Source organism: Ixodes scapularis, unplaced genomic scaffold (genome assembly GCF_016920785.2).
Source record: "Ixodes scapularis isolate PalLabHiFi unplaced genomic scaffold, ASM1692078v2 PGA_scaffold3__209_contigs__length_174095766, whole genome shotgun sequence".
NCBI classification, from domain to species: Eukaryota; Metazoa; Arthropoda; class Arachnida; order Ixodida; family Ixodidae; genus Ixodes; species Ixodes scapularis.
Window position 1 is genome coordinate 172,447,923 of NW_024609868.1, and position 20,962 is coordinate 172,468,884.

General features: G+C 46.7%; 1 long non-coding RNA gene across 1 annotated transcript in view; it reads left to right on the forward strand.

The window, feature by feature from the left end:
* The first annotated feature begins 2,427 nt into the window (after positions 1-2,427).
* LOC120843443 overlaps positions 2,428-20,962 on the forward strand; it is a 29,836-nt gene continuing 11,301 nt past the window's right edge. The window contains exons 1-2 of the long non-coding RNA XR_005716188.2: positions 2,428-2,446; positions 4,231-4,313. This is a non-coding gene — a long non-coding RNA (uncharacterized LOC120843443). The remainder of the gene's footprint in view (positions 2,447-4,230; positions 4,314-20,962) is intronic.

A 20,962-nucleotide genomic window follows, 5' to 3' on the forward strand; every position in this document is an offset into this window, starting at 1 on the left:
CGCTCTGCTGGCTTGCGAACATCAAGGACCCGTCAGGACGCCTTGAGCGATGGAGTCTCCGACTACAAGAGTTCAACATGACCGTAGTCTACAAGTCAGGCCGCAAGCACAGCGACGCCGACTGCCTGTCCAGAGCTCCCGTCGAAACACCTTCCGACAGCAGCGACGACGATGACGACGAGTGTTTTCTAGGCACAGTGAACAGCGACGACATGGCCCGACGACAACGAGACGATCCTGAGCTGCGCGCACTAATAGAGCACCTAGAAGGGCGTGGGAGTGCCATACCACATGTTTTCTCACGAGCCCTGCCGACCTTCGCCATTAGACAAGGAGTTCTCTACAAAGAGAACTTCGGCAACAACAACTCGACGTGGCTGCTGGTAATCCCGACAGACCTTCGAGAGGAGATCTTCCAAGCCTGCCACGACGACCCGACGTCCGGACACCTTGGTTACAGCCGGACACTGGCCCGTATTCGTGAAAAGTATTACTGGCCCAAGCTCCCCAAGACCGTCCACTTATACACACGATCATGCCATGAATGCCAGCGACGAAAGAAACCTCCAACGAAGCCGGCCGGACTCTTGCAGTCAATTCCTCCGCCAACGGCACCCTTCCAGCAGATTGGCCCTTTTCCGCCGTCGACGTCGGGAAATCGCTGGATCATCGTCGCCACATATTATCTCACGCGGTACGCCGAAACGAAAGCCCTTCCTTCCGGAACTGCTGTGGAAGTTGCCAAGTTTTTTATTGAATCCATCGTCCTCCGGCACGGCGCTCCCAAAGTCCTGATCTCAGATCGTGGATACTCGTTCATGGCCCAGCTGACACAAGAAGTCCTTCGTCTCAGCCACACCAGCCATCGTCGCACCACGGCGTACCACCCTCAGACCAACGGGCTGACAGAAAGACTCAACAAGACCATCGCCGACATGATTTCCATGTACGTCGACGTGGAGCACAAGACATGGGACGAGGTGTTGCCGTATGTCACCTTTGCCTACAATACGGCCGTGCAAGAAACCACCGGGGTTACACCCTTTCAACTGGTTCATGGTCGCAAAGTGACGACAATGCTGGACGCAATGTTACCCCACGAACCGGCTGTCGACGGAAGCGACGACGCCCAGGTGGTTGCCCAACGGGCAGAAGAAGTCCGTCAGCTCGCCAGACTCCGGTTTCAAGCCCAACAACGTATCGACACTGACCGCTACAACCTTCGTCGCCGGGACGTCCACTTCCAGCCCGGAGACAGGGTGTGGGTGTGGACACCGATCCGCCGCCGTGGTCTCAGCGAGAAACTCCTGAAGCGCTACTTTGGACCCTACATAGTGCTTCGTCGACTCGGTGATCTGAACTACGAGGTGATGCCCGATGGAACACGGACTTCATCACGCCGCCCTCCACGACCAGAAGTCGTCCACGTCGTGCGCATGAAGCCGTACTACGCTCGATAGGACAGTGGACCTTACGTATTCCAAATGACTCTTTAGTTTACCGTACTTTTTGTTTGCTTTTTTTTTTGTTTTGTGCTGCATGGGGGCGATGCACTTTTTAAAGGGGGGGAGTAATGCCGCGCGCGCTGGCCAAATAGGCAGCGCGCGCGTGGCCTAATGGTTATCGCGCCTGCCTGCCACGCGAAAAGCTAGGGTTCGAATCATGGAGCGACGTGTCCTTTGTTTATTCCTGTAACTTAGTGTTCTGGAGAATTCGAGAATCATGTTGCTTGTTCCAGGCCCGAATGTTCTACGCGTCGAAGTTTCTATGCCGATTATTCCAGAAGACCACGCATGTACATAAGGGGCTCCGCGTGGCGAGCCGCAGTCAGTTTCGCCCCACCGTTCGTCTCCGCTGCTACGCCGACTTCGACGCCCGCGACGCTCTTTTATTATCTTTTATACCTTTTCATTTTTGGCACAAGTTCGCCACATTAAACGTTTATTCCTTCCTATTTATTTCTTGTTTATTGGTCACTACCCGTGACAATATGATGTCCTGTTGTTAATGTTTTGTTTTTTTTTTCCTTTTCGTAACGGTTCCGACACGAGCCTCACATTGTTCAGCAGTTTTGATCCCACTCCGCATGTCCCTCCCACCCCGCCTTCTCAAACTACCTCTGTTCTTCACCCTCAAGCTTCTGCCTCTGCTCCATGCCATTCCCTTCCTTCTCCTTAGTCCATTGTCAGCACCTCTATGATTGCCTTACTGCAGACGCATGGCCCTTACACCCGAGAACGACTGAAGACCTACAAGTTTTTAAATGATTTCAACTACTTTGTCGACGGCAAGGTGTGGGCGATGGGCACCTATGTGTGCCCCCAGAGCTATGGGTCTCCCTCGCCAAAGTGACGGCCGGACAGACGAAATCCCGCGTTTATCGATGCTGGATCTTGGCAGAGGAATCTGGTAAAGTTTCGTCGGCGGACTGGACTTGTATGGCTGGGTAAGCGTTCAATACACCTTGATTACAATCGTGTCAACGAGCATTTTGCTACTGCCGTGGGGTAGTGCATTTGGGGCAGGACCATTGTGTATGTAAGGTACTGGTGCAATCATTCGCATACCTGCTAATCTTAACTAGGAAATTCTAAATTTGTTACGATCACCAAGGACAAACGATAAGCTTATATGAAGCTTTTATGCGGCCAACCACCAGCCAACAATGCCCGGCGGCTCGATCGATTTGCACTCGACGTCAACTGGCGCTATTTTTACGCAGCACGCAGGGCGCTTTGCAGTGCAAATTTTGTACCTTGTTCGCAGTACCTGAGCCGCTTGATCACTGTGGAATCATAATGGAGTGGCCGTGGCAGCACATTGGCTGCGTGGAATCTTGCTTTTCCACAAGTGTGACTTCTCTGGATGTCAATTGGACCCAGGGACAGTCGATCGCGGTCGTGCTCCTCGCTGCATGTGCACGCTTTAGCCATCCTGATGATGAATGATTGCCAAGAACGTGAACAATTTACATTCGTGACCACGGTAATACTGTTAGAAAATTTTTTCACAGAAACAACCATACATAAACGGCTTAATTTTCGCAAGGACCTAATTGTCACAAATTTCATGAATCGCTTAAAATTCGCAGAAAGTGGATTCTGCACAGAATTCCGGTAAAATGTAAACACATTGGAAGCTATATTGAGATTCCACCGCCTCGCGAAAATTAGCACCCGCGAATTATTTTCAAACTTGAGCTTTGGTCTAATTCATAAAATATTGAGATCGCAAAGAATAAGTCTTTTCAATTACATGTTCGTATCTGTTTTTAATCGAGTTTCGTAGAGGAAGAAGGCCGCTACTGTTGCCCCTGAAGGGCTCTAAAAGTCCTTCCGAAAGGCAGAACAGCACCGCAGTATTTTCTTCATGTAGTACACTGTTTATTTGCCCTTATCAAATTAACACATCTCTATACTTATTTCAGTTGTCTATGACTACATGGTGACAAGGCTGGACATAGATGGAAAACTGGTGGAGAATTACAAGGGGTTCACCAAAGCCACTAATTTCTTGGACTCTGGCCATGTTGATGTCGTCATGTGTGCGAGAAATAGTACAGAGTGTCGGCTGAAGGCAAACATAAGGTTATCGCAGAACTTCACGATCATATGACGTCAGTGTCCACTTTGAGGGAGCAGACCTGCAGGATGTGTCCTGCAGATGCACAGCAGCCTTGGGGGAGACATGCTCACATGTCGGAGCACCGCTGCTGAAGATAGTTAACGCGACATGCAGAGGAATGACTGCAACTGCCTGCACCGATGCAACATGCACTTGGAAGGCATCCACCAAGCAAGACGTGACATCAGAGCCTGCTGAAAAGGTGTATGGCCACAAAAGCAAAATGTTGAAGGTGGTTAAGTTTTCCACACACTCGGATCTACAGCGACACTTCCATGATACAATGCTGAACATGGAAAAACTAGAAGGAACACTTCTTTTTGCTGTGGTCAACCCTTCAGACGTGCAACCACGCCGGCCTGGAATGGCAAACTCTATGTGATAAGGGCATGCATTGTTTCGTCAACACATGTATCAATTACGCAGATATTCGACAGGAATATGTGCATAAAAAATACATATTTACTAGGGGTGTGCAAATATTCAAGATCCGAACAAAAGCACAAGCTGCAGCTGTTTGAGATGAGCGCAGAGCAGCCCGCGGTGGACGTGCCGAGGTTCTGCGGGAAAGAACAAGGATGACCGGGAGACCAACACTTTCTGCAGGAGCTACAAGGCAGGCCATGGTTTCATCGAACAGCCGGGAGTGGAGCGGGATGCTGAAGGATAGCGGCGCTCACTTCAGTGAGGTCAGTCGATATGGTGAAGTTTATTTCTTCATCTGTCATTTGATTACTGCAGCACACCAGCCTCGTTCTGAAAATAAGGATGCAGGGGTAAACGTTTGGCAAGCAGAGGCAGTTTGTGTGCTATATAGATCAACATGAAATATTTGCAGTAATATGCTCATAGGTTTAGCCTCTTGCCCAGTTAAGACCATAACATGCTCTGCATGCTGACATTGTTATTATATCTTTCTTATGTCGACAGCTATTTTGCTTAACATACTCTTTGTGCCATCCCTACGAAAGCCCCAACAGAAGGGTGGGCCAGGTAATGGGCGAAGTCACATAGATCACTTTCCCCAAGCCCTTAATCTAATGACTAACAAGCCTACCTTCACAATTTTGTGCTCAAACCACAGCAGGGTGTCGAACCGAAATTTTTATCGGTTCGGTTCCGGTTCGGGTTCACGGCTTTCGGTTCGGTTCCGGTTCAGTTCCGGGAATCCAAAAATAACGGTTCAAACCGGTTCGAACCGGTTCGAACCGGTTTGAACCGCTAAATTGAGAACATATTTTCCGCGTTCTTTTGGCAATATACACCATTTCCGTTGTGAAACGATTAACTATATATTTGTAAGCAGTGAGAGAGTGCAGGCGAGCTGGTAATCAATCGACATCTTGTAAACCCTGAGATGGGGAACGTTGAGATTTTGTAGTGTTCGTCCGTTTTTTTTTTTTTTTATCGTTCTCCATCTCAGGATTTAAAAGATGTCGATAACTATATAGTTTCTTCGATCGTCCGTGCAATTTACTTTTGTTCTTAGGTACCAAAAATATTAAATTCAATTATTTAATTTTGACGCAAGAGTAGAAGAATATCTACATTGACATACATAACGTCGTGTTCACACGACTCAATATCTATTTGTTTACGAGTAAAATATATTTTGCCTGAATCAAAATGTTTAAGTACAAGAGTAAAGAGTTGAGCTTGTTGGTACATACCTGTAAATAGATAAGCTTCTAATTTAGAACTATACTGTATTTTCTTTTCCTTTCTTCGTTTTAAAGTAAAATTCTAAAGTTCAAGCTGATCTATTTACCCGGTATAAAATGTTGTCGCGAAGTGTGGTAGGTCGTCTAAAATACCCGTGATTGGTACAACTTTGTGTGTCAGTATTGAAAGTGAAATCGTGTCATTGAACTAAGCAATGAATTACATCACATAAAAATATGAACTGAGCATGCACCTCGTGGCCCTATATCATGAAATAAGGTTTACGAAATACACTTCACAATATATATATATATATATATATATATATATGATGACGACCCAACTGAGCCAAAAGCAATGAAATTTTCGAAATGTAACAAAGTTTTAGGATAACTCCTTTCAGTCTATCGTTTATAGAACCACCGAGCGGCAATCCAAATGCCTGTTGTTCTAACCAAACATTTTTTACTCTCAGCACCGCACGCATGCGACTAAACATGGAGCAAGGAGTAATTGCAATTGTTCACTCTAATATATACGCACCTTCGCACTCAGATCGAATCTGGCCCAAAATAGCGCTTGCCCAAGTGAACATTTCCTTAAACAGAATAAGCTGGCATAGCCTGGCTGTTGAGGTTTGTTGTTGACAAGATGCCGGACAATTTAATTTCAAATGAGCATCACCCTTGCTAATTGATGATTTTAACACGATAGCGTTAACGAGTTCATGTCGCAGAAAAACCGATGTCGGTGGCGTGACTGGAAAATCCTGATGGGTCGATAGGTTCATGACGTCAGAGCTACATACCTAGCGCAAGAATTTGAAACAACCCACAATGCTTACGTGAAACGTGATATCACGCGTGGAATGAGGGTGATTAAAACATGATATGTAATGCGAAATAAAGGTCAGCGTATGTTTCAAATGATTTCACTTTTGAAAGTAATTCCTTTGCCTTAAAGAAGAAATTAAATATTTTAGGCAGGATTCGAACCCACAACCCTTTAGTTGCGAGTCAGACGCTTTTCACTAGACCATGCGAGGCACGCTTGAGCGGCAAATGAGAATGCGATGCAAACGAGGCCCGTTGACGCGATCGCGTTTCACTTTTAAAGGCGAAGCTTAAGCGTCCTTCAAAATTCTTTTTTGTTTAGTAAAAGGAAGTAGTATTTCACGTTCTACTCGACAAGGCAGCTACTTAATTGGACACTTTCTGACGGTTTGCGTGCGTAATCATCATAGTTCCACCGCGCGCCCCTGTTTACTTTCTTTTCGTCAAGCCCCACAGACACATAAAACTAATGTTCACCAGATAAAAAAGGCAATAACAGACTTCTATATGTTTCAGAACTTATATGTGTGAGGAACACATAGTTATTTAAATTAGCTTCAGAATCAGAAATGTATGTAAGGCCGTCCCACATCACTTACAACGTGCCTGTCGAGAATAAAAACGCCGGAAAAGGTTGGCAGAACCTCTTTCAAATAATTTGGGGGGCATTGTAATTAAATATATTTTATATTGATAAAACAATTTTACTTTATAAATTTCACATAACCGCTTGAGACCGACACGGAAGGACGATACTCGAAACTACGCGAGCTGTGGAGTCTACGTAAAAGTGTTTTTCTGTTTGCTGATTGGCAGTGTGAAACATTGGGTTGCAGGGTGCGCTAAAAAGGATTCTATGCTCACAAGATGAATTGGCAGTCAAATACACGAAATGTTTAAAAAGAGAGAAATAATGAATGTTATGTTTTCCAAATAATCCCTTCCAGAACGCCTTACTGCAAAAAGAGATGCGTAAAGATGCACGCAATGATATTCATGATTTCACATAAATAGCGCGAAGGACAGACAAAGATTCTTGAAATCTTAGTATATTACATTTCATCAGCTTGGATGAGCTCGAAACTTCCGAAATACTGCATCGGGAGGCAAATGTTATAGGGTGATTTCAGATAAGATCGACCAAAGGATGGCCAGTTGACATTTTCAAATCAACTGATGTTTTTATATGTTATTGTCTAGTGTCTGGTATGAACGAATCCAAACTTAGTTTTGGCTAGAAAAAATACTTGGGGACAGGAAAAATCGTAAGGCATGAGGTGGTGGACAGTTGCATTAACGCGCACTGATGGAGGGGGCCCGTTTGAGAGTGAATAACTAAGGCGATAACATTAGGAGAACTCTAATACGTTTTAGGCGCAAACTATGGGTATAGCTTGCTTGTAATATAAAGTAATCATATTTATTTAAAATTTATTTATTTTTCTAAAAACTGACAAACATGCCTGCTCGAACGACAAATGGCAAACTTTGGAGGTCTGTATCTCATGAAATAATTTAATCATTATGATATAATTTGCAGATATTATTCTACTAATACATAGGTATTATTTAAAAAATAACTAAGGTATCTGTGTGATACAATAGTTAGGATATATTTAGTCAAACATGGAAATAAAATCAAACAAAGAAAAATTCCGATGCGAATAAAAAAAAAACACCACCCTCGATTTTTTTTAAATTTAGGTAACCTGTTATACTCTATTTCGGCATTCATTTCCATTAAAAACATGTTGCATCATTTTATTGAGAAAGAAGATACAACTCCCCAAAGTAGGGTCCTTTTTCAAAGCCTACACTTAGCAGTGTTTTATACAAGAACTGACTCTGAGTTCCAGTTTCATGAAACCAACACACATCTTTTATATATTTTTATTCAGATGAGGCCAATGATAACTAAAGAAATCGTTCACACACTTAAATTAAGGAGAAACTACTGTGTACAAAGAGGTATCATATTACGGACTAGTGATCCGAGAAAAGATCATGCAGCCATCGGCCACTAGGAACTTTGTTTACTTTATTCTCCTGCGACACTATATGCTATTCCCTCTTCCGCTCTACCTTCATCTCTCTCTTTCTCTCTCATATATATCCCTGATATATATCCAGAACAAAAACATGTTCAAGCATTCCCTTTCTGCGTGGTAGTGTTCTGTGGCTAGCAAAAATCATTTCCTCGCTAAGCTCACGATTATGGCAAAATAGTTGCCGGAAACCGCAGACGACACTCGTCGCTAGTTCTGGCAAAACGGCCGATACAATCTTTTTTTCGCATTTCCCCGCTCGCTGTCAAGGACAAGGGGGTTCGCTTCAACCAGCAAAACATGGCCGCCGACGCCTGTTTACTGAGCAGTCATGCCTGTCGCCATCTCACTCGCTGGCGTCACGGGCGATAATATCAGGCACAAAGGGGCACACCAACCGGCAGCATTATCCCCAAATACTCGAGCCTCGCGTAAATACATAGAGTGTAAACGCTGTCGCCATGTTATCGTAGTAAGACCGCCCCCCCCCTCCCCCAACGGGGGACTACAGTACGCGACGGCGTACTAACACAACGGCGACGATATCGACATCGCGGGCTCCGAATTTTCCCATAGTTCTACTCCACGGGCATTTCTCGAAACGCTTGATATTGTGTACACCCGCCTGGAAGGATTTCAGGCGCGTAGTTAAGGTAACGCGGTTCTCCGCGGCAAAAGAAAGCAATTTCACAAAAGCTTAAAAGCGGCGGCGACGCGTGTGCGGTGAACGCTTGTAGTTTTGGTGTAGACAGGGTGTGTGTGTTCTCGTTGTTGACACCAGCCGGCGATAAGGCACTGCAGGCGGCCGCTCAGTACAGCAAGGGCTAATCCGAGTGACCATCAACGTAACCCCACCGCCAACCCCTCGCGAACCGGTCGCCGACATGGCTCAGGCTGTGTCATGAACCACGTGGTAGAAGCTCGGGTGCTTTCACATCAGCGCGTGGAGGGACGACAGTGCGATTCCGGAAAGTCTTTTTCGAAGGCCGCTGACCACAATTTTTTGTCTGGAGACTTTCCCTCTTTTTTCCTTTGACGTGGATCAAGCTTTGCCGACAGCCTCAGTTGTGACCTCTCTTTTCAAATGTACGTTTGCAGTGAGTGAGCTCCTCAGCCTCGGACTTGTCCCTTGTGCACCCAGTAGTTCTTTCACTTGGCAATTATATGCCATCAGTTGGGGTTTAATTTCTATTATTTATGTATACATTATGAAGACGTCCTGGAGCTCCGAACGAGTGTTTTGTGCAGATTACTTTTGCAAACACAAAAAGACTATACCAAAGCAGCGGAATTTTCGAAGTGTTGGCGAGTTGGACCTAAACTCGTTGAAGCAAATTCTTCCGCCTGACTGTTCCACAAAAGTGAGTGTGACGGACTACCTGTGCTACCATTGCTTCATGCACATCACTAAGGAGATCTCGATGCGAAGCTCAGAGCAGTGCCCTGACATATTTGTGCCAGCTGAAGAAGCAATTGAAGATCTAAATCGCAGCATACTACCTACAGATGTGTCGCCGCTGAGACAACCAAGCGTCGTAAGAAGTCGGGACAGGCCTGCCTATGTCAAGAGAAAGCAGACAGAACTGGAGCAGGTTGCTGTCAAGAATATACGCTCAAGGCTACGTATTGCGTACGACAGGGACGCACCATCGGGGTCGTCCGAACCAACATGCTCCACATGCACTGACTGGGTGGACAACTTTCGGCAGGCCTTTGAAACCGCCACCTCTCTCCGGGAACATTGTCAACTGCTTACACTCCTGCCGTCAACACTGACGAAGAATGAGGTTCAAAAGATGATTCCACAGGCCTCAATGTACCTCATCAGTAAATCTTGAAAACTCAAGGAAAAGCATGGCGTGTGGTATGAGCCGGATCCTTACACGAGGTGCAAGGTGAGCCCTGAGAACCTGTCTGCTGCCCTAGAGTACTTCACGAAAGACGAGCTACAATGTTCGCGCGAAAGTCCCAACCAGAAGGACGTCATCTCTGTCATGCTCAACGGAGAGAAAACGTTCGTGGCAAAGCGCTTCATGACACGCTCAATACGAGAGGCCTTCCGTATATACAAAGACAAGCATCCCGATTCCGGCGTTGGGCTAACGAAATTTTATTCGTTGCGCCCTAGATGGGTCCAATGTATTCCACACCAGGAAGTGTGCGTTTGTGTGCGCTGCGCCAATTATTATCTTTGTATTGCCGCTCTAGAGACCGTTACAGGCTCAACATTCAACACTGGTGAAATGAACTCGGCATTTCTGTGCGACCCAGCAACAGAACTGTGCCTTCAAGGAGACTGTGATCACTGCCCAAAAGGCCAGTTTCTTACACTCCAGGAACTTCATATCCCGGAGGATGAAGAGGTTGTGCTTGCAACATGGGAGTCCGGCGACCTTGTGAAAAAAACTTTGGAACCTGAGACTTCCCTAAAAGTCATCCAAGTGACGGTTGGAAGTTGGGTACTTCACAACCATATCCGGCAAACGCAAGGTAAAGCGATCTACGATGAAAAACAGTGCATGCAACGCGGGAGCATTGTCTTTCATTTTGACTTTGCTGAAAACTGGACCATCGTGCTTCCTGACGAAGTGCAAGCATATCACTGAAAAAAAAAAAACAAGTTTCGATATTTACATGTGTAGTGACGACAAGAAAATCTACAAACAGCTTTGCCATCATCAGTGAGGACCTGTGTCACGACGCCGCTCACGCTTGCTTGGCTCTAGAAAAAGTGAAGGAGTGGGTTGAAGACAACGTTGCGGTATACTCGTACGTGACGTACGTAAGTGACGGCGCCGCCAGTCATTTCAAGAATCGCTACCAGCTTCACCAATTTGCAAAGGACGATTGCCCACAAGCCCAGTGGTTATTTTCTGCATCTGGACATGGGAAAAATGCATGTGACGGAGTTGGCGGACTCGTGAAGCACCAGGCCACGCTGAACAACCTGAGAGAACGTTCAGTAAGCGCAATTCAGACGGCCAGGACAATGGTGAGCGTTCTATCAAAGAAACTGAAAGGCGTGCATCTTGTATATCTGGACGAAAATGAGGTTGTTCGGTATCGTGAACAAAAAAAAGAAGAGTGGCTGACGGTGCGCGCCTTCCCTGGCATTCAGTCTTGGCACGCGTGGCGGCTCAGCAAGTCATCAACAGAAGGGACCTGTGACGTATATGTAGCACGGACAGTCGGATCTGCTTGGAAGCAACTCTATTAAATGGGTACAGCGAGGAAAACCTTAGTGTAAAGTGCCGAATTTGATTTCCCAAGGACTGCTCATTTTGAATGCAGGGACATCTTATTTATCACATTTTTCTTCACGGGGTATTTAACCAACTGTTTTTGTTGGTGGTTACTAATAATTTTTATCTGATCACTATAAAAACAATCCCAAAATGTTATCCTCGAGCAGGATAAAATATATCGGCTTGCCACGATTCCTTCATACACCGAGAGCATCGAAGCTGCTCCAGTTAGGCACTATGGCATCCGTCACCTGAAATTGTTTGCAATCGTAAATACACAGCCAACCTAAATATCTTACTATTATATCTTTGTTTTTGTGTGTGGAAGTAAAGTTATTTATTTTACTCTAGATGTAAAATATACCGGAAGGTACAACTTCACACTGCATCATCTTTTCTCAAATCATTAGTCTCTAATATGATACCACTTTGTACGCTTATGTAAAATGCTGTATATAGTTTCTCCTCCCTTTTACTGTGTGACCGATCGCTCTTTTTATCAATGACCTCATCTGAATAAATGTATATAAAAGATTTGTGCAAGTTTCATGAAACTGGGACTCAGAGTCACTTCTTGTATAGGACACTGCTAAGTGTAGGCTTTGAAAAAGGACCCTACTTTGGGGAGTTGTTTCTTCTTTCACAGTGCAATTATGCAACATGTTTTAATACAAATGAATGCCGAAATAGAGTAAAACAGGGTACCCAAATTTTAAAAAAATCGAAGGTGGTGTTTTTTTTTTATTTGCATTGGAATTTTTCTTTGTTTGATTTTTTTCCCATGTTTGCCTAAATATATTGTAACTATTGTGTCACTCAGATACCTTATTTATTTTTTCAATAATAGCCATATATTAGTCAAATAATGTCTGCAAGTTATGTAATAATGATTAAATTATTTCATGAGATACAGATTTCCAAAGTTTGCCATTTGTCGTTCGAGCAGGCATGTTTGGCAATTTTTAGAAAACTAAATAAATTTTTAATAAATATTATTACTTTATATTACAAGCAAGTTGTACCCATAGTTTGTTTGTAAAAAGTTTTAAAATTCTCCTAATTTTATTGTTTTAATTATTCACTTTCAAACTTGCCCCCTCCATCAGTGCGCGTTATTGCAACTGTCCACCTCTCCCTGCCTTACGATTTTTCTTGTCTCCAAATTTTTTTTCTGGTCAAAACTAAGTGTGGATTCGTTTATACCAGACACTAGACAATGTCATATAAAAACATCAGTTGATTTAAAAATGTCGACCAGCCACACTTTGGTCGATCTTATCTGAAATCACCCTATATTCGGTTTTACCTGCACTTGTTTTGGGCCCTCACTTTACAGCACTATGCTAGAATAGTCTTGCATTCTAACATTTCTCTAGGCTGCCATATCTCATCGCAAGACTGCTATAAATACATCACAAATTTACAATTAGGACATCTATGGCTAGTGTTGCGAACATCATATTTCACCAGAAAGCTGAACTATTTAGCATGGTATGCACGTGACGTTATCACACTATAGGCTGGTGGTCATTCGGATTCCTTCTTGCTGAGAAAGTCGAATTCGACGCTGCAAAAGGCACGCTGCAGGAGGTGCAAGCTCAGTGAAAGCAAAGTATTTGAAAGGCTAGTATTATTATTCTTAGTGCATCGTCGTGAGGAACGGTGCCAGTGTCTGGCACGACAAAAACGTGCTTTTTGGCAAGAGCGCTTTTCCAATCAAAGTAGTTTTCAGGGTCACGCTTTTTGGTCTGCGCCAAAGATGCAGGGAAGAGGAACCTTTACAACACAGTATGTTTCTAAAACTCCCCCCCTTCCCCCTCCCCCCGGCCCCACACACAGACGCACTTCTTTATACAGTGGTGCTGTTAAGGGCTAGTCATGCGTTACCGCCATCTATTAATGGCGACGGCAACCAGACAGCCGGCTTGCCAGTTGTTTGGTTGCCACCGTCGCTCATAAATGGCGGCAACCCCTCCAGCCTTTCCAGTCTGGCTTGCCGACTTGCGGCCGGCCATTACTTCATTCCCACCATAGTATACAGCATTTCTGGCCTTCCTTCACCAGAAGGGAAAGGCTGAAAGTATTCCTGCGGAAATGCCTCCTTCGTTTGTGTCTGTTAATTCGACAATCTTATTTGACACTTGTTAACCGCAACCTTTCATTGCTTTTATTTTGCACCCCGTGAAGTTTAAAGGGGTCATGAAACGATATCGGGTTGGAATGTGCATGACTTTTCCGAGGCATACTGGTCCCCTGGTCCAATTGTACTCGCACAGGGCGCCACTGATTCAGAAGCTTCTTTGTCGCGGTGAAATTGCGAGGATTGAACGAGACTATTTCTTTTAGTCTTGTCACGATCTTTCTCGAACGTGGACGAAGGGGGCCGAAGCACCCGCCGAGGAGAGACGACACGCAGCCTCGTTGAGGGTGGACGATGACTGGCCGGAGCACGTGCGCTCAACGGCGTTTATTGGTGCGGTGAACAATGTTGCCCGCCGAGCCAGGCGGCCGCAGACGGGCGGACTGGAGGGGGGCGCCACTAACTTGTCACACTCCTCCCCCCCAGTTTGTTTCTCTAAAAACAAAATAACTAAATATACGACGCGCACGGCCGACACCAACTCGGCATCTGGTCGTGCAAAGTCCTGGCCGGTCGATGATGAAGATCACCCCGGCGAGTACCGGTCAGGTGGCCTTCGCTGCCGCGTACTCCGCCTGGGCCCTGGAGTCGACGGGCCAGGTGTGGCAACGCCGGGCGCTGCCTGTACAGGTTGCGCTCCACCCAGTGGAGCCACAGGGTCTGGATTTGGGTGTGGCACTGGTGCCACGGGAGTGGCGATGCTTGCCGCCTCCGGGGTGGGTGGCGCTCCGCTGGCCACGACTGGTGCTGTTGGGCCCCCTGCAGGCTGGTCCTCTGAAGCGACGACCGAGGGTGCAAGCCAGGTCCCGGAACGAGGCCTGACATGGTCGGCGTGCCGGTGCCAGGTGGTCCCGTCGGGCATGCGGACGAGCAGCGATGAGGCACTCGCTGGTGAAACCACACGCCCGGCAGACCAGGGTGGGCCAGGACGGAAGTTCCTGGCGTACACCGACGCTCCCGGCTCCGGCAAAGGCCCGGGACGGCACCCCCGGTCAGCAGCCAGCTTCTGCTTCAGCTGCTTCAGGAGCGCCGAGGACCGGAGGTCTGGGTGCAAGACGTCCAAGGGTGTCTTGACCATCCGGCCCAGCAGAAGCTCGCAGGGGGCACGGCCCGTGACCTCATGGGGTGTGGTCCTGTACTGGAACAGTACCCGGGCCACCTGCGTACGGAAATCCCCGGGCTGGCTCTTCTTGAGCTTGTCCTTGATGGTCTGTACCACCCGCTCTGCTGCACCATTGGAAGCGGGGTGGTACGGCGGAACCAGCATCCGGCGGATCCCATCCTCGTCGCCAGTGTCACGATCTTTCTCGAACGTGGACGAAGGGGGCCGAAGCACCCGCCGAGGAGAGACGACACGCAGCCTCGTTGAGGGTGGACGATGACTGGCCGGAGCACGTGCGCTCAACGGCGTTTATTGGTGCGGTGAACAATGTTGCCCGCCGAGCCAGGCGGCCGCAGACGGGCGGACTGGAGGGGGGCGCCACTAACTTGTCACAGTCTTGCCTTCTCAAAGATTCTAATTGTGGGATAAAACCCACCCGCCTGTCGACAGTCGAGCGCGACTCATGGATTGGGCAGGAGAACTGTGTGAGCACCGTACATCGGCTCGTAACAATCAATGCCTCGGCGGACACCTGGGTAGTGGCTCGTGTCCAACCACTGTGGTGATGAGAATAGTCGAACTCTAACAATGCCTGGAGCTTCAGCACGCGTTTTCTTCCTTTAAAACTCCAGCGCGGGGGTATGATTAACTTTGGCGGCATAAGATAGGCACCAGGCCACGTGGCCGCTTCTGGCTCCGAGTTGAGGGGATGAAGAAAGCTCATATTTCTCTCATTTTTTCGGCGACTACCATTGCCTAGAAAAAAGAGCAAAGCCAAGTTTAATCAGTTATTAGCGTTAGGGACAGATCGTGAGTAGTATTTAGTAATGTATAGAAATATGTTATAGCTCATTTAAACAAAATACAGAGGGGTCAAAACTTGGGCAATAACTTGAGAACGACGCTCGTGTGAGACTTACAGCGACTGCCAACGTTCGGCTGTTCCTCTCACGTCACTAAAATATCTTCTTTTTTTAGGTGTTCCTTCCGTACGCACGTGTAGTTCTATGTAACGTCATATTAATAGGTCGCATTTCGTCATTTCAAAACTTCTATTCTCGGGGACATCTTTCGGATATACTTCAGCAACAACGAAAAAATGTTTCAATGCCTCAATAATGTAAAATTGGTCTTGCAACATTTTTTTGTACTTTCAATAAATAGTGTTAAGAAATAACCCGTGACGTTGATAGGTTGCGGAAACATCCATTGGTTTTCCCCTAATAACAGATGCAGAAAAAATAAAGGACAGAGACAGCTGTCGATATCTCCTCAACTCGCAATTTGAACAAGCGGCCACGTGATCTGACCCTAATTATATACCGCCAGTGTCCATCACAGTCATGCCTTAGGCTGCAAGGGTTTGCAAAGCAAAAGCTTGGGCTGAGCTTCAGATATTGTTAGTGTTGGGCTATTGATGATCATATCTAATTGACATGAGCCGTTACCTGAATGTTTGGCCATGCTGATTGTCATGAACCCGAGCACTCGACTAGGGGTTATGAAAATCGCTTACGTCACGGTGTCACGTGACTCTCGGTGCGAAATCGAGATGTCATGTTACGTCATGCTGTCAACAAGGTTAATACATCTAGTGACTTCATCAAATTAAATCGATTTAACGCAGTGAGTTACGTGACATCACGAGGCCACGTGACATTACTTGACAACATGTATAGACACCATGACGTCACGTGACAACTTGACACATGGTTAATCATAGTGCCAACAAAGGTGCCATGAAAACCCACAATTTATCATACGTTGCAATTATGTATATGACGATTCGATCAACAGACAGAAATACAGCCGCCAATTGTTTATTCCCATATGTTCATTTTGTGATACTAGCAAAGAAGAAAAAAAATATTACCTTGAACCGTTTTAAACCGGTTACCGTTATACTTTTTTTCGGTTCGGTTCCGGTTCAGTTCCAAGATGGCGGCGAAGATTTCGGTTCGGTTCAGTTCCGGTTCGGCTAAAAATAACGGTTCTGTTCCGGTTTTCGGTTCGGTTCGGTTCCGGTTCGACACCCTGAACCACAGTTTGCTCTTGCAACAGCGGCCAAGGGACAACCGTTGCCAACTGCACCACCTTAAAGCCCCTTTATGTTTCAAAAGTAGCGCAAGGTGCGCCGATGCACGAGGTACGTGCTACGTGTAGCCCTTGGGAAGATCATGGCAGCACAGCACAGCACTGAGCTAAATTTCAGCCGCCATGTTCTTCCCAGAAGGTGGTGCGCGGCACAAGTCTCGAGCTTTTCCACAACAATGAATGGTGCTGCTTTTCCCAGGATAGAGGGGCTTTACACCACCTACGAGCCATCGGAGCCAATCCAAGGCCCTGTGAGTGTTAAGGCTGATCACACATACAGCGGAGCGCTCAGTTAGCGCTTCATGAGCGCTGGAAGCAGCGCTCGGTTGTTGCTTTAGCAGCGCAGTGTAAGCGCACTCCTTGTGCCGTGCTTGCTGCTGCGAAGCAACGCATGCACGGCGATTCCGTTGTTATTTTTCCTTTGGCATTGAAAGAAGAGAAAGTAAAAGAGCCGCTCTCCGAGCAAAGGGTCGGGCAAACGATTCAAAGTCATGGACTCTGAGCAACTGATTGATTGGGTATGACCTTATCACTTTCTATTCAACATGCGTGATCCTGGTTTCAGAGACACGCAGTTAAAAAATAATCACCTTCTAAAGAGCTCTGTGTCCCGGTCCCTTGGCCTCGGAACGAGGTTCACCGGATACCCGTCGATATCTCGGTGGCGAAAGATTTCGTGCACTCGGAAGGCTCTTCTGGGCGTTAAGTCGTCCACACACATATGCACTAATTGCGTATGTAAGGGCATTTGTCGCCTTTCTATTTCAGCATCCCACATGTCCGTCATGGTACTGTTGTACACCCAACCACAGGAACCTGAACATCAGTACACGTGCTAATCTGCAGCAATAACGGTCGTACAAGGAGCGCTACGAAAGCGCTGATTGCACGCTATATTAGAACTAAGTCACGCGCAAGGAAGCACCACATGAGCGCTCTTTGGAGCACTCACGTAGCGCTAACTTAACGCTCCGCTGTATGTGTGACCAGGCCTTTACTTGACCTTGAAGAGGGTGACATGCGTTGAGCATACCAAGTGCTACGTTCGCTGAGCTGGGTTGGCCGAGGCGGCTTGGAGCATCCGCTGCGGTGGAACGTGATGTGAAAAAGAATGTAGACCTGTTGCAAAAATACACATTGATGCTATAGTTGTTGAAATAGGGGAAGTACTCTCACTGTCAGTGGACGATTTTGCAAATGTGGGTGCTACCGGTAAGCACTGTAGAGAATGGACCCTTTTCCTGTTTTCCGGTTCGAGAGTACAAAATGCATGTGTTGCTAGGCTAGGTGGGAACAAGGCTGCCATTTTGCTTGAAGCAAGGGCACTGTGCGATTCCCAGTGGCAATGCCAAAGCGCTGTGTTGCGTTCAGATGACGGCATCGGCACCAGCCGGGGGAGGGGACGAGTTTTTTTCGGTTTTCTTCCGAGAAATTGAATCTTGATAGAAGAGCAGCGTGAATTCGCACGGTTATAATGTACTAGATTCTAGTACACCATAGCACGGTGAAGGGGATTGACTTGTCAGGCCCTACAAAGGCTTGGGAGGCAAATAAGCGTACCCGACTACTGTAAACAACTTAATTCGCAAATTTCTTGACTTAAAAATTTCTGCAAAAAACGCATCCCACCAATATATGGTAAAGAATATATAGCTCACCACTCCTCGCAAAATTTTCTGCGCATGAAATATTCTCCAAATTTGCGAAATATTGAGGCCGCAAAAATAAAGTTGTTCACAGTATGTGGAGCTAACTAGTCATGGGTCAATAACGTTAACGGCACTTTAGAAAAGCACTTCAGAAAGTTGCACGATTGTTACAATGATGCTTTATAAGACAAGAAAAGTATAGCTATAGACCCTTTCAGGCAACATTTCATGGGCGCCGGCATATTGACGTCACGTGACCCTGCCGCCATAGCCGACCTTCAGTTTCTCACCGTTCCTCCGCGTTGTGTGCTGCACAGGCCACTACCGGAGCTTTGTTTTCGTGTTCTTTCACGTTCCGTGTTGAAATTGTGTATCTTTTCGATATTTCGGGCTTTTGTTTAATCATTTGATATCTATATTTCAACACAGCTCATGTATTTTCGTATTTATGAAATGGAATCGGACAGCGAATGGATCGACGACAAAAGATTATGATTTCAGAGACCATATAAGTTCATCCCGTTCTGGCGTTTTTCTCGCTAATAAAGGGCAGTCTACACCATTGCGACATCTGCAAATTTCAACTGACGGAGTAAGGCTATCCAGTCGTGCTTCCCGCTGCATGTGCACACTTGTTTCTGTAAAGATGACCAGCATGTAAGCGATTTAGCTTGCGACGAGACGAGCGGTGGCCACAACGACAAGAGTCAGCGGCGAGGGACAAAGATTTCTTACTGTCGCTTGTCGTGTTACTCGGTTTTTGGGTTTCTAGAAAACGTCGCTCACCGTCCTGGTCGCTTGCTTCGTCGTTTCCGTGCGGTTCGCCTCGTCACACGACTGACCCAGCGACAGCGAAGCGGGTCACCGTCGCTTGTCTCATTGCTTGCCAAATCGCTTGCATGCAGTTTATACTTAAAATCGAGGCACAAATGGTTCAACGTTGTGTGCTTGTAAATTAATTGAGTATAAACCACATGTAAGCGCTTTGGCAAGCAACGGCGACCCGCTTCGCTGTCGCTCGGTCAGTCGCACGACGAGGCAAACCGCATGGAAGCGACGGCGAAGCGACCAAGACGGTGAGCGACGTTTTCTAGAAATCCCGAAAACCGAGCGATGCAACGGGCAACCGTGAGAAATCTCCGTCACTCGTCTCGTCGCACGCTAAATCGTTTACATGCGGGTCGGCTTTACGGAAACGAGAGGAAACAAACATAGTCGGAATGCTACCCGGTCGAAGTCTTCTCGCTTGACCGCTTGTGTCAAAGCAGTCATCTTCGAAGTGCGCCGAACAAGGGACGTCAGTATTCTTGCGCAACCAACCATCCCCCCGCCGAACAGCATGCTCCCTCGCAGCATGCAAAGTATTGTCTTTAGGAAACCGGCAACGTGCAAACATGTTTAATGTTTTATTTTTCCGTTAAAATGCATTTAATCATCTAGCTTTCTCCCGTGAGCTTGTTTGTTTGTTTATTGCGGGGTGTCGGGAAGGGGGGGGGGGGGGGAGCTAGGAGAAATGTGGGCCTCCGTACAGGGGCAAGTCGCTACCTAGCTTTTGGGGAATGTGAGGAATAGAGAGGAGAGAGAGAAAAAGAAAAGAAAGAATGATTGAGGCGTTTGAACGGGGCGTTGAATCGTTAGCTGACAGACGAGTAGCGTGACTCTGAATAGCCCCGTTTAAACGGGCATCCATACTTTGTGGAGGAATCAGATCTGGCACAATTGATTAGTGCGTAAATACGCTAGAGCCGGCTTGCAAGTCCACTTTTGCGCAGATAAGCCAGGAGAGCACAAAAGGCCTTCTCGGCTACTCCTTGAGTCCCGTTTGGATTTAGAAGGTCTTCAAGATTGGAGTGGGAGAGGCCGGCCGTCGCATACCGCTGAATCAGAAGCTTCCGATGCTGGTCGTGGCTTGGCATAGAAGAGCGTGCGCTGTGTCTTCAGGGTCACTGCAAGATGGACAGTATGGGTCTGACTTGCAGTCGTACATGTGAAGGCGTTTGGAAGTATACGCACATCCAGCTCGAAGCCTGTGCAGCAAGGATCTCCCGTGAGCCTGCTCACATGCAGTAGTAAGCTATTGGCCTCGGGATCGACCTAGAGGTGGCACTGCTGTCGTGCTATCATCATTATCAAAGCGGGGATGGAAGCATTGCTGTCCCATAGGCTCTCCACGTTCGCGTGCGAAACGGTGTAAATTCTTGCATTTATTTTGTTGCACAGTATCGGTGGGAAAACAGTTTTAGCGGAAAGTGGTGCGGTACCGTTCGGTGCGTCAGTAAAGATTGAATTGTCTTACCGGCGTGCGGCTTAAGTATAAATAACCATGTGTGTGGATGAGTCGTCTGCCCTAGGCAGACGTTGGGAAGCATGGCTCACTACGACGGATGCCTGTCTTTGGGTAAACTGCACAATTTATGTTAAAAATTTCTTTCTTTTAAAATAGTTCTATCGGTTCACGAGCGTGGGAATTTAACAAAATAATTAATTGTGACCCGGATAACATAATATGGGTACTGTGGACTGTGAAATGGCATGTTTTATGCATTTTTGTTTTTGCAATTTTGAGCT